The sequence below is a fragment of the Anomaloglossus baeobatrachus genome, chromosome 2, assembly GCF_048569485.1.
Source record: "Anomaloglossus baeobatrachus isolate aAnoBae1 chromosome 2, aAnoBae1.hap1, whole genome shotgun sequence".
In the NCBI taxonomy this organism is placed as follows: Eukaryota; Metazoa; Chordata; class Amphibia; order Anura; family Aromobatidae; genus Anomaloglossus; species Anomaloglossus baeobatrachus.
In genome coordinates, this window is record NC_134354.1 from 439,812,572 (window position 1) to 439,825,515 (window position 12,944).

General features: G+C 46.1%; 1 long non-coding RNA gene across 1 annotated transcript; it reads left to right on the forward strand.

The window, feature by feature from the left end:
• The first annotated feature begins 7,675 nt into the window (after positions 1 to 7,675).
• On the forward strand, positions 7,676 to 8,969 carry LOC142290237 (uncharacterized). The gene is made up of 3 exons (XR_012750247.1): positions 7,676 to 7,757; positions 8,429 to 8,562; positions 8,843 to 8,969. It is a non-coding gene; the product is annotated as an uncharacterized LOC142290237 (long non-coding RNA).
• The last annotated feature ends 3,975 nt before the right edge of the window (positions 8,970 to 12,944 follow it).

Consider the following 12,944-nt stretch of genomic DNA (forward strand, 5'->3'; position numbering starts at 1 on the left):
GTATATCCCAGCTACTATTTCACAGGGGGAGGGGGAAGGGGGGATAAACATTGGGGAATTCTGAGGGCGGACCCGAATCTGAAGGATTTCATTGGGGTACGGCCCATGATTACCTTCCGTAAGGGGAGGTCCCTGAAAGACAGGTTGGTACACAGCCTGTATCAGGCTCCCCAAAGAGAAGGGACATGGCTGGACAGGAAGGTAAATGGAGTTTATAGATGTGGACGTTGTAAGTTCTGCAAATGGATTTCACCGGGGAAACAGGTGGTGTCGGCATGTACGCACCGTGAATATGAGATCCGAGATTTTGCCAATTGCAGTACCGAGGGGGTTATGTGGCAAAATGCACCTGCCCCCTGGACTACATTGGGAAAATGAAAAGAGAACTAAGAAAGCGGATCGGGGAACATCTGGGAGATGTACGTAATGAGACACCTCGACCTCACGACATGTTAGACAGGTACACGGTGGAGATTTGAACTCTATTAGTTTTAAAATCATTGAAGTCATCCCGGAGCCAATTAGAAAAGGCAATTGGAATAAACTCCTGTTACAAAGGGAAAGTAAGTGGATATATCGCTTTGACTGTGTACACCCTAAAGGCTTGAACGAACAGCTGACGTTTTGGCTGTTTCTTATGAGGGGCATCTGTCCCGAAACGGAGACACCCTGGACTACATCAAAATAAATTTTGATCTATACCCGTCAGGCTAATACTATTCCATGAAGGAATAAGCCGTGTCTGGATTAGTGAAAATATTTTTCACCATCTTCTGATAATTTGAATCTATTTAATTCTCTATCCATAATTACCCCATTTTCTGAATCCATGTAGTTTTATCTAGTTGGTGTATTAGAACCAACCTTATTGGAGTCTTATATTTATCTTTGGCCTCCCTCATTAGTTTTGTATTTACCTTTTGATCTGATTGGTTCTTGTTCTTAATCCGCTTTCCCTTCCCCCCCCCTCCCCCTCTGAAATAGTAGCTGGGATATACAGTGATTGGGATCGGAACCATGAAGAAAAAAATCTGTACAGAGACTTTATAGTTGAAAAATAGAGTCAAATTTTATTAAGTACAAAAGACAACAATTAATATGATAAAAACTTTTTTGTAGAGACAGGTGATAACTACCAAATGATACCCATATACCAACCTGGCACACATTGCATGTAGAGAGCAGTCAGAAAGCCAAAAATACCCCAAACAGATGATCAAACAAAGGGGAGATCAATTGGCATGAGGTTATGAATACCCTATGTTTAGAGGTAGGTAATATAATATGTTCAAGGGGTACAACTATAACCACTAGCACCATGCTTTAAACCTCCACTATACTTGACCACCTACAATGTAACCACCACTGAGTACAAATAACTATCCATGTGGCATGTAGTCATTCTAAGGGAACCCCAAGCTGAAACACTAGGGCTATAAGTTTACAGTGGTACAGGGTTTTCATAACCTCATGCCAATTGATCTCCCCTTTGTTTGATCATCTGTTTGGGGTATTTTTGGCTTTCTGACTGCTCTCTACATGCAATGTGTGCCAGGTTGGTATATGGGTATCATTTGGTAGTTATCATCACCTGTCTCTACAAAAAAGTTTTTATCATATTAATTGTTGTCTTTTGTACTTAATAAAATTTGACTCTATTTTTCAACTATAAAGTCTCTGTACAGATTTTTTTTCTTCATGGTTCCACTCATATTCTGTATATGGCTTTTTCCATATGCTAACTATGGCACGAGACTCTTTGTGTATATTGGTATTGTTTGTTCAAGTGATTGGGATCGGTATCGTAGCCTGTGCGATCATGTGACCAAGGTGGATCATGTGGGTTTGTTTACTTCCGGCGCGGGCTCCCCCTGAATAGCGATTTCTTTATTTAAAGAATCGCCATGCATTTATATCAGTTTCCCCCTGCATAGTATCTAAATGCGGTGGGTTAATGTAGATTCTGAAATTGCTTATTGCGATCCTGCGTGAGTTTAAGGGAGGCGGGGATGTATGTTGGAGGTGGGGGGGACGGCTTATGCTGTCAGGTGATCGTGTGGGCGACACCCACGTGGGCAGCACTAGCTGGGATATGGGACGTTCAGGATCGCACGTCACTTCCGGGTCTTTCATGCGTGTCATGAGGAATCTGTGATGACCCGGTGATGCAGCCTGTGGGCTCACGTGACCCGGTCGGGTCATGTGGGATTGTTTACTTCCGGCATGGGCTCCGGTTTTATCTGAATGGTCAGTGCGTGCGTATTATACATCCGGGGTTTCCCTGGTAACGGGGCGTTCTTGGAGGCAATTACCTAATTAAGATAACCCCTGTATGGGAGTATTTAAGGAGAGGTAGCCACAGGGCAAGACGTCCATTATACACCTCCACATGGAGTGGTGTGTGCTGCTGAATGAGTAGCCCCCTCAACAGCTATTAGGTATGTTTTATATTTTAAGATTTTCTACATGATGGTTTGGATTTGGGGTTGTTATCTGCTTGTTCCACAGGCGATTGAGCCAGTTATTTTTCATTGTCTCCTGATGAACCCTAACTAATTGTATGGGGAGAAATGCGTTGAGACTGTGCGAATTTATTTTATTGGGTTGAGGACCATGGAAAGCCCGGACGCCTTCACGCTATGAAAAAAGGATTGCTAAGGGATTATTTCTGACTCAAACATCTTTCAGATAAGTTTATTTTCCCTATCTTTCCTGACCACTAATGGTATAATCTCTAGACCTCATTTGATCACGAGGGAGATCAGGGATATCTTAAGAGGTAAAGCCGCCAAGGAATGGGGGCACCTATTTACCTTTAGGGTGTATTGTGACTTTATGTTGCATCTCCATTGGCAGGTAGAGGAAAGAGAGTAAGGGTCATTTAAAAACTATATCCCTGGCAGGATTACTAATGCGATTCTTTATGGAATAACTGTTTTGTTCCTTTGGGCGGATATATTGGCGCTGTCCCATGGTCCTGGGATTATGTTTGTGTGTTATATAATTTTTCACAGGTGGAATTTTGAACTTTTAATGAATTTCAATAAAAACTGTTTTTATATTATATAATTTGAGGTAGCATTCTGGGTCCACATCACTAGCTTACTAAGATTTTTATAATTTACAGGACTGGTGAAGACTAGGAACCATCCACATCAACTGGCATATCGACACGTCACATGTCAGTTAATGTGGACAACGCACCGACCGCAGATCATGAATGTGTAGATACTGCGGATACAGAAGACGCTACATCCTCTGAAGTATCCAATGATGATGATGATGAGGCCAACGTTTCACCCAGTGAGGCAGATTCAAACTCAGAAACCAGTAAAGAGAATGACAACAAGCCTAATGTAGAAGCTGAGACCACAGAAGAAGAGAATCCCAGCAACACAGATGAGCATGGGGAGCGGTAAGACACCCTCTGTGTGTGTGTGTGTGTCTCTCTCTCTCTCTCTCTTTTTCTCTCTTTCTGTGTCTCTCCCTCTCCCTCCCTCCCCTGGCCTCTGGGATCTGGCTCCCTCCCTCGCCTCTGGGGTCTGCCTCTCTCCCTGCTCTCTTCCCACCCTGGTCTCGGTCTCCTGCCTCTCCCTGCTTTCTTCCCACCCTGGTCTGTCTCTTGTACATACATATATGGGGTTTTTTTTATCAAGGTTGTAATCTGTTTCCTCCAAATTTATAGATCTTCAAGGATAAAATGGAGTGTTACTTCGAGGATCAAAATGCAAGTAGCAGGATTGTATGATCGCCATCCTTCGTCCGATCCAATCCTACAAGGTTTTTCTGACTATTTGCAAAACCACTGTAAACTAGAGGTACAAGCAAAATGTTGAAGATGTGTCGAGGTTTCTGTATGTTATGGACACCGCCGTGTGAGCCTCAACTTTGCAAAGAAGATTGAGAAAGCACGCTCGTTCTTCAAAAAGCTCAAAGACATTGGCCTGTGCAACCAAACCGCCTCCAACTACTTGAAGCATGTCTGGAGACTTGTACACTACCTGCTGATTGCAACTGATGTAACGTGGCAAAACAGAAAACGTTATAAGATCATGAAATATTTCAAGAACGTGATTATGGACATCCAGAAGACCTTTTTCTAAGGGAATTGCAAAAGAGGTGGTTAGCAAAAGGTATGTCATGAGCTATCATTTATCCTTCCTGGGTATCCACAATTTTCTTTTTGTAATTTATTTCTCCCTTTCACCAAGGTTTTTTTTTTTTTTTTTTTACCATCTTCAAATTCTTTAATAGGCCTTACCTAACCATCACATTTATTAATCTTTCTCTTAGATACCTGGAATTGCAGAAAACCGACAAAACACCAGAGCAATGTCGGGCGCTTTTGAATGTCGCAAAGCCAGCGTTCTAACAAGCCATCGAGGACGTCAAAGAAGTTCCCGAGATCAAGAGGCTCAGCTGAATATACTTTATTATCTTGAAGCCCTACTTGTACTACGGCACTTGCAAAGACCAGGAGTTGCCAGAAATATGACCGTAAGTAAAAACCTGCTTCTCCTTATTGTCCTATAAAACCATCTGTCTCTCCAACTTTCCCATGTATTGATTCACAGGTTTCTGAGTGGACGGGAAGGATGCATTACTTGCATCAAAATCAAGAAGAACTGCAGTTGTTGGCGTTAAATCCCATAAAACTGCTGCCCAACAAGTAGCGTGCTTTGTTCTCAATCAAGAAGAAGAGGAGGTAAGATTTTCCTCTCGTAGCGACAGCACACACATTAGGCCGAGGCCACACGGGGATTACTAAGAGTCCTTGCATGACACTCGGCTCACGCTCGCAGCACAGCGGGAGCTGAGTGTCATGCGAGTGACACGCGACTGTTGTCCGATCACACCACAGCTGCAGAGGGGCGGGCAGGCGCTGCAGAGGAGATGAAGGGATAGGGAGACCAACCTCATCCATTGCTGGCTGATGCGAGAATCGCACTGCTCTTGCGTTACACCAGTTTAATGTGAGAGCAATGCGATGTTTCTCTCGCCCCCATAAACTTGAATGGGTGCGAGTGAAACAAGCTCGCAGAACACTCGGAGCATGCTGCGACTGTTTTCTCGGTCTGATTAGGGCTGAGAAAATAATCGCTCATGGGAGTTGCCCCATAGAGTAATATTGGTCCAAGTGGAATGAGTTGGTTTTTTTTATCGCATTATACTCACTCCGTATTACTCGCCGTGTATCTTAGACTTAAGAGGGGGATCCGCCCCACCAGGACAGTAAACCTACAGAATAAAAGGGTGGTACTTCTCCTCTGACGCAGTTGGCGCAGAGGTGACTTTTCTATTTATTAAGATAACCCAGTGGTAGCCCCTCTCCTGCTCAGAAATCCAACTGGGCCTTAGAAGAGGTACCGTATTTTTACCCTGAAGTTTTCCTGTCCTGGTGGAGCAGATCCCGCTCATGTGGGCACTGTTGTGGACTCCAGTAAGAAATTGTCTTGTTGAAATCTTCTTACCGTAACATTCAAAAGCCCCATTCAAAATCTAACAAGTGGTTTCTTTGTTTTTTTCCACAGTGGTTTAACGTTTACTTTTCAGAAGTGAGACCGGTGCTGGCCACACGAAACAGCCTGAATAACTTCTCATCGATTACAGGAATAAGGATTCATAACGTATCCAACGACCTTACACGCTACCACAAAAAGTGATAAGTTACAAAACTATATTTTAAATGTTGTGCCATGTATTTATGATCTACTCTATTAATTTCAAGGTATAAATTTATAAATCTCTCTAGTCAGCTGGTCAGAAAAGTCTGTCAGACATGGACCGTGTCTAACCTGACAGAGAAAGAAGTATCTGTTCTCGAAATACTTAAGCCATTCGAACATGACAGCAGAGAGGAACTACAGGGAGAAAACCTTAGGGGACCTCTGTGAAGCATTCCAACTGGTTGCAGCAGCAGGCAGACCAAGGGAAAACTAGCCCAGCACCTCAAGGTAATTCATTGCAATGCACATATGATTTCATATTTGTACATAAACTGTTGCCAGAATTTAAGTTTGTTTTCTGTCTCCCCTACAGAGCTGCAGAAGGAAGCAGCAGAGAAGAGGCGCAAAGGGTCCAGGCCCAGGAAGTCAAAGCTAGCAGTGCCCAACTTGAAGGAGAAGGACCCGGTGACTCAAGTTTAAATCCAAGGTGGGTATACCTTTAAATCAGTGCCACAGGTCAATGTTTGCTGCGGAAAAAACAAGCACAGCGAGCATGTGATTTCTAGAAATCCTGTCCACTATGCTTGTACTGTACAACGCAGTGTTTTGGAAGCAGCAAAACATGCTACATCCCAAACGCTGCCAACCCTGATTGTGGGCACGCACTCACCATGGCGTATGACTCGCACGAGAGCAATGTGAGAAATCTGGCATTGCATTTGGCCCCATTGAAGACAATACAGCAGCTCACATCTGCAAGTGTTTTTTTTTTTTTTTTTTTCTCAGCCCTAATTGGACTGAGGAAAAAAAATCGCAGCATGCTGCCATGGTCTGTGAGTCTTATCACTCGTCCATACAAGTCTGTGGGTGAGAGAGAAATATCGGACTGCACTCGGATGTCATCCTAGTGCAGTGCGGTATGCGCAAAGACTGACAATGGAGGAGAAGACGGGATTAATCTGTCTCTTCCGCAGCTGGCATCCAATCTCAGGAATGGATCACAGTGGCATGACACTCGGCTCATGCTTGCAGCGAGCGGGATCCAAGGGTCATTAGCATATTGCATCTGATGCTCTCTCCTCAGTTACTATGCACAAGTGTCACTCTACCCTTAGGGTAGCTTTACACAGCCCAGCAGTTTACTGAATTATTGCTCAAATGAGCACATTTAGTTGGCTATAAGGTCGTGTAAACATGGCACCTTACAGGGCATCCAGTGTCTGTCAATCAAAAGTTAAATGTCTCTGGGATTCACAGCAATTTAATACCCTGGCCACTTCAATGCCTGACAGATGTCCTGTGTAAAGCTGTCTTATGCCAGTGACCGCACAGTGAGTGAGCGCAGCTGCTTCTGTGGGATGAGCTGGACTTGCTAGAAGAGCAGTGATCATGTGTGCATCATCAGGGTGTATACTAATATTAATTATTTCAGGCCGACAATCTATCCCGTCCAGTGTCCGCACAAGATCCACGACAATGGGGAGGGTGTTGAGGAAAAGGAAACAGCCCGGGTAATAAGTGAATATGTTCATTGATGTCGTCTTTAAACCACAAACCTTTCTGTTTTAACATAGGTATTCCTTTTTTTCATTTAAAGAGATGACGACTGCAGGGATCCGCCCAGAAGAATGAAGCTTATCCCTAGGCTCATATTGAGGAGAATTGACGGTTGAATGTTTCGTGTTAAAGTTTATTAATTCATGTTGTGCTTTTTTTCCCCATTTTAGGTCCAATACCAGGTGAATATTGTCTTATAAATGTACTGTTAACTATCCCTATTCTAGCTATAGGGACAAACTGGAGGTGATAAACGGCAGTGATGAAATTATTCTGACAAATGGAGGTTTGAATGGCATCGCCAATGACTATTAGTCAGATGTCTGAGCCGTTGTATTTCCCTCATGCCTTGTCTCTATAACTAGAATTCAAATAAACTTTACAAAATAAAAATGTGCCAGAGGATATAGCCGCGCCAGAGGATATAGCCGCGCCAGAGGATATAGCCGCGCCAGAGGATATAGCCGCGCCAGAGGATATAGCCGCGCCAGAGGACATAGCCGCGCCAGAGGATATAGCCCACAACAGTGTCAGGTAAAATCGTGCAGCCCACCCTGCCCTGTCTGCACAGAGAACCCGCCGGCCGGGCACCAGTTTGCGCCAAGAGCCAGCTGCAAAGGCCCCAAAAAACTTGGATTGTTTGTGGCCCTTGAATATTGCAGTGGGCCAGCATTGCTCTACATGTCTCTGTGAAGGTAGCCAGAGAACAAGAATAATACTCAAGCCCTACCACCACAACTGCATTCCACCTAAGACCATCTTAGGCCCTGTGCCCACGCTGTGTTTGATTTTTTTCATGCAGATTGAGAATCTGCATCAAAATCTGCATATCTATCCTGAGGGCAGCAAAGTCTATGACAGGTCTCAAGTGCTGTGCTCACGTTGCTTTTTTTCCCCTTAAATTATGGTTCAGGCATCAAATCTGAAAGGGAAACCCCCCCCCAATATAATAGTACTTATAATATATAGTGTGTATTACTGAGGTGAGAGCATTGGTGAATACAAATTTATATATGGGCATATGATGTACATTAAATAAGAGAAAACAAACATGTCAAACTATAAACATTTTATTAAACTCAATAATTAAGCAAGGAAAAAAAAGAAAAACGAGAACATAGATCATTCCGAGCTTGCAGTTTTCATTCTGTAGAAAGAAAAAAAAAATGTAGCACAGTGCAGGATACTTTAAGATGTCTTTACAGAACCAAGTAACAGAAGATCCAGAGGCCCATTAAGCCAGCCAGAGAGGAAGGGACAGAGGGCTTCCACCTGCACCCCCACCAGGAGGAGCGACAGAGGGCTGCCGCCTGCACCCCCACCAGTCTGACGTATGAAGGTTCGTGTATGGCATTGTTTCTAAACAGGCTTTTTTTTTTCCCCTCATGCCTTGAACTAGAATTCAAATAGAATTTACAAAATAATGTTACTGTATGCGATCCATACTCCCAAATTAGGCTATTTTCAAGTTGCTATCTTGTAGACTGGTAGACAGGACATTTGTGTATCCCAGCAGGGACATTTCAATAGCTGACAATACAGGGTCACTTTTGTTTATCAGTTCTGTTTAGAAAAGATAAAGGAAAGTTCGCTAACGTTTGCTGTTGTTGTTCCCACAGAATGAAGATGTGTAAAAGCAGTCATCACCAGACATTAATGTGTATATGTTTCTGAAATAGAATATTAAGACAAAGAACATTTAGAAGACAAATCGGAATATTCTAGTCAAGTCGCTATAGGGAACACATGCCTCCATATACCAGTGTTTTTACCTGGATTACTGACATCTGTTTGTTAATGTGTAGTAATCTGTAGTGGTCTTATGAGGTAGGGGCCCATGGAACAGTCTGTCAACCGTGAATGTACAATAAATATAAACATTTTAATATTTATCTGTGTCTTGTGTTTGTTTTCTGAAGTATGCCTACAGGGTGTAACAAGTCAAGCAGCTTCTGCTACTGCCGTCTGGGGGCAGAAAGTATCATTTGAACCAAATTTTAGGGGTAAAGGCCCGGTCACACACAGATAAATCTTTGGCAGATCTGTGGTTGCAGTGAAATCATGGACAAATAGTTCCATTTGTACACAGCCACAAACCTAGCCCTGATTGTCCACAATTTCACTGCAACCACAGATCTGCCACAGATTTAGCAATGTGTGTGTGACAGGGCCTTAAGGGAAAGTCATCTTGAGCTACAAAACGTATATTTTGGGTCCCTGCTGCCCTCCCCAGGCTTGTGGGTGTCCCTGCTGCCCCCCCCCACTCAGCCAGCCCGAGGAAGGAAAGGAGGGAGAGGACAGAGGGGGAGAGTGCTAGCCCCAGAAGAAAGATGACAGAGGGGGGGAGAGTGCCAGCCCTAGGAGGGAGAGGACAGAGAAAGGACCCTCAGGAGCCGGGCAAGGGCAATAGGGACCCTCAAGAGCCAGCAGGGACCCTCAAGAGCCAGCAGGGACCCTCAGGAGCCAACAGGGACCCTCAGGAGCTGGGCAAGGGCAGCAGGGACCCTCAGGCTGCATGCACAATGTAATACAGGATATTTTTTGGACCTGTATATACAGTATGGTGTAAGGGCAGGGGGCAGTGGAATCAGCTGACTCCTGATCTCACAGCCCGCACACGCTGCAATGGATGCAGGTTTACAGCAGTCACTGCCTGCTACTGATCATATGTGACCGTGTGCGGGCTGTATGTACAGGAGTTCAGATCAGCTGACTTCAGTGTTAGCCGATAAGGCTGGGGCCACATGGGGATTACTGCAATCCCCTCACGACATTCGAATCACGCTGGCAGTACAGCAGCGCTGTAAATTCTTAATGTCAGGCCAAATTTGACCCAGCCATTAAGAATCTCCAATAAAGGGTTAAAAAAAAAAAAAAAAAAAGAGAAAAATACTTAGAAATAAAGTGGGTCTGTGTACCCCCAAATGCCAGGGCTAAATTTTAGTCCCAGTCCGGCCCTGACTGCTGCTGCGTGTGCCTATACGTCTGTCTGTATCTGTATTCTACAGCACTTGCTGAGTATATAGACGTACCGGCCTGGGACGAACCGGCCTGTATAGACCCCCCCCCCCCAGATTTCCGCACCCCGATTCCGAGACCATCCCCGAAGCTCTAGGACCCCGCCTTCCGAAGTTACAGGGGTTCAAAGTGGGACGTCCCTTTTGGGGCGCATTTCCGTCGTTTTTGGGGGACCCCGCACTAAGCCATCTATCCCATTAGCTTGCCCTGATTCTTACTTAAATTTTAAGGGGTCACATGACCCCATGCGATGCTTTACTTCCAAGATATAAGGCCGCAAAGTTGGGTACATGCTTGGCTGTCATGCCGGTCTGAGACTAGGTGTCGCTATTGTTATATATATACTGTCCAGATAACGAGATCTCACAGGTCTAAAGCTGGTGTCACACTAAACGACAGCGACAACGACGTCGCTGTTACGTCACCATTTTCGGTGACGTAACAGCGACCTTGTAAGTCGCTGTTATGATCGCTGCTTAGCTGTCAAACACAGCAGAAGCAGCGATCATAAGGTCGCTGTGCTACATGTTCAGAGAGCAGGGAGCCGCGCTTAGCGCTGGCTCCTTGCTCTCCTGCAGCACACATCGGGTTAATTAACCCGATGTGTGCTGCAGCTACATGTCACAGTTCAGAGAGCAGGGAGCCGCGCTTAGCGCTGGCTCCTTGCTCTCCTGCAGCACACATCGGGTTAATTAACCCGATGTGTGCTGCAGCTACATGTCACAGTTCAGAGAGCAGGGAGCCGCGCACACTGCTTAGCGCTGGCTCCTTGCTCTCCTTGCTACAGTATGCATCGGGTTAATTACCCGATGCATACTGCAGCCACATGTCACAGTGCAGGAGCCGGCACTGGCAGCAAGAGCGGAGGCTGGTAACCAGCGTAAACATCGGGTAACCAGGGAAAGGTCTTCCCTTGGTTACCCGATGTTTACGCTGGTTACAGCTTACCGCAGCTGCCAGTGCCGGCTCCTGATCGCTTCATTTCGTCGCTCTCTCGCTGTCACACACAGCGATGTGTGTGTCACAGCGGGAGAGTGACGACCAAAAAATGAAGCTGGACATTCAGCAACGACCGGCGACCTCACAGCAGGGGCCAGGTCGTTGCTGGATGTCACACACAGCGACAGCTGCAACGTCACAGAAAATGGTGACGTAGCAGCGACGTCGTTGTCGTCGTCGTTATGTGTGACACCAGCTTAATTTGGAGCCAGATAACAGGAACTCAGGACTTGGAGAAAAAAAAAAGTTATTCAATGCAGGTGATAGTGGGTTTCTTTACAACTAAATATCTTGTAAACTAAAGCATCTGGCATAGATATGCACTGATGCATACGTACACACACTTATTTAAGGTGAAATTCACAAAAACAGACAAATCTATACAGTCATATACACTGTATATATACATGCACACATTTTTATATATACACACATACACACATTTCTTATGTTGGGAAGCCAGCAACAGCCACATTCACCTCCCCGCTTGTCTCCATTTAGCTCCTCCTGGGCATATGTTGGTGCCACACTAATTGGTGGCAGTCACTAACAGACATGGCCGCACATAGAGAACACTAACACTGCTATATATACACATCACAAGAGAAGCTGGGGATATACACATTACTGGGGGGAATACATATTACTGAGGAAAGGGTATACAGGAATGAGGGGCATACAGCTCTAGAGGAGGGCAGTGATTCTGAAGTGGGGGGGAGAAACAGCTGTGAGGTGGGGGGTGACATGCAGCTCTGGGGTGGGGGGGTACATACAGCTATGGGGAGTATACAGCACCTGGGTGGAGGGGGACATACAACTCTGGGGGTAGAGTGCAGCCCCCATATTCCTCCATATATAGTGTTATGAAGCCCCCATTATCCTCCATATATTATGTAGCCCCCAAATGCACTTTGCAGCCCCCATATAACACAATGCAAACCCAGATAGCATTAGGCATTCTCAAGTAGTATATAGCTTGTGTAAAATTCATGCCAGGGCTGAATTTTAGTCCCAGTCCGGCCCTGACTGCTGGTGCATGTGCCTGTATGTCTGTCTGTCTTCTACAGCAGTTGCTGGGTATATAGACGGACCGGCCAGGGACGGGCCAGACACACAGAGAGGGGACAGAGGAGAGAGGGGGAAGAGGCAGAGGAGGGCAGGAGGAGGAGGGCAGGAGGCAGAAGAGGAGGAGGGCAGGAGGCAGAAGAGGAGGAGGGCAGGAGGCAGAAGAGGAGGAGGGCAGGAGGCGGAGGAGGAGGGCAGGAGGCAAGAAGAGGAGGAGGAAGGCAGAAGAGGAGGAGGAGGGCAGAAGAGGAGGAGGAGGAGGGCAGGAGGCAGAAGAGGAGGAGGAGGGCAGGAGGCAGAAGAGGAGGAGGAGGCAGAAGAGGAGGAGGAGGAGGGAAGGAGGCAGAAGGCAGAGGAGGAGAAAGAGGGCAGGAGGCAGAAGGCAGAGGAGGAGGAGGGGAGGAGGCAGAAGAGGAGGAGGAGGGCGGGAGGCAGAAGAGGAGGAGGAGGAGTAGGGCGGGAGGCAGAAGAGGAGGAGGAGGAGGAGGGGGGAAGGCAGAAGAGGAGGAGGAGGGCGGGAGGCAGAAGAGGAGGAGGAGGCAGAAGAGGAGGGCAGGAGGCAGAGGAGGAGGAGGAGAAGGGCAGGAGGCAGAAGAGTAGGAGGAGGCAGGAGGGAGCCAGAGGAGGAGAGAGGAGGCA